We start from the raw sequence: 5,723 nt of genomic DNA on the forward strand, positions 1-5,723 counted from the left end.
GAGTTCGCAATGTTGCCTCATATTTATAGATTCAAGCGGCTTTGCTGGCCAACTGTTGAATATACGAACAAACGAGCGAGTACAGCGAGCGGAAAACCGTGAAAAGCGAATGGAAAAACGACGATCATGCGCATGAACGCATACCGTTCTATATTTTGCTGTGTAGCATTTCATTTGTACGCTCTCGTTCAATGTTATAATTCGTTTATATGTTACGTGCACACGGCAAATGAAGAGTTTTTGTGTGCTTTGCAATGCATAACAGCATCTCGTATGACTTTGCCAAGAAATACCAGGAAAAAAGACGAGCTTCTTGATACCAGTAGGCAAAAAAAATGTGATGTAAACGCCAAACAGGTATCTAGTTTCATTTAATTGCCGAGTAACAGGAACAGGATAACAGGAAAAGAGGAAATGATCGTTCCTTTTTCTTCCAAATCCCATCGTGCCAAAGGATTATGTAATTAATGTGACTTCTTCGAAATTGTGTAACTGTTGCTTTTTGCAGGATTTTCCATGGAAAAAAGGCAAATTTTACTCCGATAAGGAGTATGCAAACGCTACAGGTGTTATGTTATTGCAAAAAAATGGCCATCTCAGTTTATTTCCGAGAGAATATATTTTGAGTGCGCCTCGAATTTTTCGCCTTCATCATCATTCTTTCTCCCCTCTAGAATTTCTCAATCAAAATAGTAAATGCCAATTGTAATGGCCAGGCACATGGTAGGTGCATAATATGCACAGCATATCCAACAATAGACAAAAGCATATTGTTTCGGGATCTCAACAACGTGTAGTAGAGCTCAATAGATTCCACGTGTTATTTACTCTTTTCACCAATCATGCCATCCTTTATAATTTCTAGCTTCAATTGTCAATTGCGGAATTCTCATGACAATATCTTGTTTCTGTCTGCTACGACTTAGGATAAACACAAATCATATAACCATTTTGAAAAGGAAAACACAACGTGCTTTAAAAAAAGTCAAAAACAGATTTACTGAGTCTGAATTGAGTAATCGAGACATTTCCAGGCAACAGATCCGCCTTTTGAAGCATGCTTGAATTACAATGTAGCGCTCAAGATTATGCACATTTTCCTCGACTGTGCGTCGAGAAAGATAACAACAGCAAATGTGAATATTGTATAATATTTCTCAAAACATTCTGTCGTAATGTTCGATGCTTGTTGTTGTCAAACTTATGTACGCGTATGTCATAAGTGTACGACAAAATGAGCCATTCATTTGATTATGGTGATTTGGCTCATGCTAGATTGATTTTAATGGTTGTATGTGATGAATATACGCACATGTATGTTATATTAATAACTTATTCATGGTAAATGGGTGCACTTCATTGACATTCGATACTTGGTCCTGAATTAGTGTCCGCAGAAAGAGGTGAGCGTTTTCCTTCAGACGTAACAATACTATTCCTTTGTTTTATTCATCAATCGAATTTCATTTGCATTCGATCTAATGGAAATGCATTAAAGCTGATGGATTTGTGATTACATACGAAGCGTGAAAAGCCATGGTACGTGATATGGATTGCATTTTTTTTTTCATTTTGGTTCATGATATGGATTTTGTCCTTGCACAAAATAAAGCTTGTTCAAATAAAAACATTCCGTTGACTGGCTCACCTGGCAACCAACAATTAGTTTCATTGAATTGTTCACAGTTTGTATTTCAAAACGTGATTTCGGTTCGAATTTTTTGCCAATTCTCGAAAACAATGAACACATGTTTTTGGTTGGGCTTTTGGTTAAACATCCGGTTCTGATCACAAACACACAAACACACAAACACACACACACACATACACACAAACCGTAAGGTGTAAATAATGTGCTCTTGCTTTAATTCGAAAAATTCCGTTTCGCTCACGCGTTCTTAGCAGCTGGTTTCATCATGTCGAAGTGTATGCCTCTTAAAATTGTTTTTTCTGTTTAAATTCAAAATGCTCTGTGAAAAAAAGAGAATCGTTTATTCATCGATCTGATCGCTGGAGCAATTGTACTCGTGGCCGAGAGAGAGAGAGGTCATTCATCTGAAAATGTTCCAATATTAATAATTCTACGACTGTACGATAAAAATCGTATATTTCTTTCATTATTTTTCGATATTAACGATTACGATTATAATCTGTATCGGATATGAACTATACGGATATATCAGTAATCGAGACGAAATATATCATATATTCGTGGGCAAAGGAAACACACTTCAGCAGTGATAAACAGCCGTGTAAAATAGAACCGTCAGAGGAGAAAAAAAGAACTATATGGAAACGTGTATGCAGTTAGCATTGTAAAAAAAGAGAATGAGAAAGAAATTCTCTTCATTCAATGGTAATTTATTCCCATTTTGGCGACTCAATCCATTGAAAGCGAATAGCTCAAAATTAGACATAATTCATCGCACGCTGTGCCACGTGAATCATTTATGAATACCAAACATTCAATTGAGATCGCTTGTTTCTCTCTTTCACTGCGATGCAAATAGTGCTTAATATTTTTCATACAAACCGAATAATTCGCATGTTGAGTGCAGAAAAGAAGGACATTTTCAGAGACAGAGAGAGAGGAAGAGAGCAAAATTCCGAACGCATTTTGAAGTGGCGTAGCACGTGTAATGATAGGCGGATACGTATTTGCATGTGCTTGTATTATGAGCACTCATTCGTACAGATATATCAACGTGTTATTTTATCACTAATGACGTTGTTTACACCCCGCATTTTCGGAGCACATTTCCAGCGAAACGTTTTCAATGCATTTTACAGAAAAGCTCTTGTGCCGTTTTTTGCTTCACGTGCACCATATCACAATATCGGTTTGGTCAACACAATTGCTGTCGCATGAATGCGACGTAGATTGCAACTACACATAACAGTGACAATCAGTTTACTAGTATTTCAAAACAGATATTGATGATCACTGTGACAGTTTGTTATCACAGAAAATATATCAACCACACAATCGGATGAATTGTGCGGAGAATGACTTTATTCTAATCGTAATTCTGGATTGAAAGGCGGATACGAATGGTTTGTCAATCTCCTTTTCCATTTTATTTGATTTATTGAAGAGTCGTTGAACTTCGTTCATTCGTGCTTTGGTTGGTGAAGATTGACCAAATCAGAAGGGAATTCGTCCTTTCGTTCAATTATTATATAACAAAGATTAGGTGGTGAATTTCTTTTTTTACTCTATCTCTCATTCTCTTTCTCCTTCAAGAGCATTGCCTGATGTCAGCAATTCGGTCAATGTATAAAATATTCTTTGGAGAATTGGCTCGTCGCTTCTATAAAACCTAATTAAATGCGGTTGGCAATGGGTTAGGCTCGTAATGTGTGACCATCGTCTAATGCTCGGCGCTTTGATCCTTCAGTATGAAATATTTCATAACTGAACGGCACGAAACGCAATCGGCGGAAGAGTAGCCAATCTTTTTTGTATAAATTGAAAAGAACGTGTGCAGTTATCATCCAGATGAGCCTCCGGATGATGGCTGTGCGCCTTCCATGCAAAACTTTTTTAATCAATGCCCGTGAGGAAGTTATCACTTCAACTTAGTCCACATAGATGGTAAAAAACTTTTAGCCACCGAAATCATTTTGTTCACAAACAAATTTAATATCAATAGAAACCCGAAGGTCAATATTTGATGAAGCCGCCTAATGTCTAATTGGTGTGCCAGTCTTCTTGATTCTGGTGTGAATGGCTATAAAATGAAATTTTCTCGCTCGCTTTTCTCACATCCAACTAATTATCAGCTCTTATTGTCATTGAGCCAATGGGTCAATGATTGTCTGCTTGTCACGTACACCGAGTTTTGTTCTCCAGTCGCATTGACCTTGGAGAATGATGGCAACACTTCCGTCATATATGGGCTTGGTTCAGCCATTCTCATGGCTTTTTCATCATGATTTTGAGGCCAACCGATAAGTTGCATTGGTCAAATAGTGCGTCAACCCTTCAGAATGTTAGATAGAGATATCGTATCAATGGTTCATTTGTACGTCGCTTGAATTCCGTATTGCTCTGATAAATCTGCCTATTAGTTTTATGTAACACTTTTCAAGCCTAGTATTCGAATTAAACCAAATACCGTTGAACTCGGTCGGACAAAGATACTTGATAAAATACCTTTGGCGACGAACCAATTTTTGGCTTTATTTGGCAATGGGATAACGAACTCGAAAATGGCAATCGACTTTTTGGCGAAATTGAAATCAAGACGATTTAATGGGGCAATAAACAGATTAATTCTATAAGCTGATTCCACGAAAAGGGCGGAACAAAACAAAATGTATTCTTTTTTACGTCCGCTGCAATCGGTGTGTCGGTCAGCAACCGCGTCACCTAGTTCTCTGCTAAACAATGCATAATTTTTTGTTGTTGATATATTTTGATAATAAGCTGCAGAAGGTCTGATACACATCTTCAAATGATGGAATTCCTTAGAGTGGCAGCTCAAATTTAACGACGGAAACGTTGGCAGATTATCGTTTGATCCCATCGAGAGCGCACACTTCGGACGTCAAAAACAGTTTGATTTCAATAAGTTTCCGGTTTCAATGCATCGAACGAAGAACGAACTGATATATATCGCTTTTGGTATAGAAATCTAAGGTGTGCACGGATAATGCAAAACATCAAATGTATACCCATTCATTCAAGGTGGAATTTAAGTGGATCGTTTGAGTTTGCCAAGAAACAGAAAATTGCCACTCAAAAATTGTGTCTCAGGGACAAATAATTTATCATCTGTTGTTATCGATGACAGCCCCCCCCCCTAATTGAATGGACTAGAAAGTGTAACCGTGCTCTAAATTGCAAATATTGATGCGGAACCACAAGTCATTTTTTTTTCTCTCTCTCTTCTTTTGCAATTTTCGACAAAGACCATTTTGTTTTTTGTATCGGCCGCATGTATTGAGGTTAACATGATTTCAATTTCAAACACTTGTGAAAATAGTTCACGCACAGCACGTTTCCAATGAGCATGTGTCATATATAAATGGCGCTGAACGATTCTATAGCAAAAACGATTTATGATTTGAATCATTTTTCGAAGCACTCGATTTGCATTTGTCGAAAATTAAAATGTGCAAAGTGCTCACTCACTTACTCACCGAAACGCCTCAATTATTATTAACATTCAAATCAATTAAGAGAATTGGTGCCGCAAGTAAGTTACGCTAATTCATTCATGCTCACACACACAAACAGTAAGTGCATTCGCCCAAGAGTGAAATGTGAAAAATGAGTTTTCAGCTACGAATACCGTGCGGTAAACACGCGCATACAATATAAATTGAGCTATAGCTCTATTTTCAATCCGATACTTCAATTCGTCTCGGTTTCAATTGCAATGTTTATCGAATGCTTTAAATTCACGGATACAAATTTGCCAATTTTTCATGCATACAAATGAATTTGTGGCTTCGAAGTGCATTCACTTCAATCCATATTTTGTGTTTCTCATTTTGTAAATGAATGAAACTGACCTGATCGAATCGCCGCAAACCAACTTGACCCAAATACTCAAATTGTATTATTCATTCGATAAATGTATTCGTTAGCCTCTTTGATTGAAATGCGATTTTCAAACAAACATATGCCAAATGAGAGACACCCATCATTGAATCTCATATTCTCGCATTGCGAGACTCGCAATGTTTGCCAAGCAGACAAATGAATGTAATAAAAC

This window comes from Sitodiplosis mosellana, unplaced genomic scaffold (assembly GCF_009176505.1).
Source record: "Sitodiplosis mosellana isolate CC-2019 unplaced genomic scaffold, AAFC_SMos_1.0 Smas_scaffold_2, whole genome shotgun sequence".
Lineage (NCBI taxonomy): Eukaryota > Metazoa > Arthropoda > Insecta > Diptera > Cecidomyiidae > Sitodiplosis > Sitodiplosis mosellana.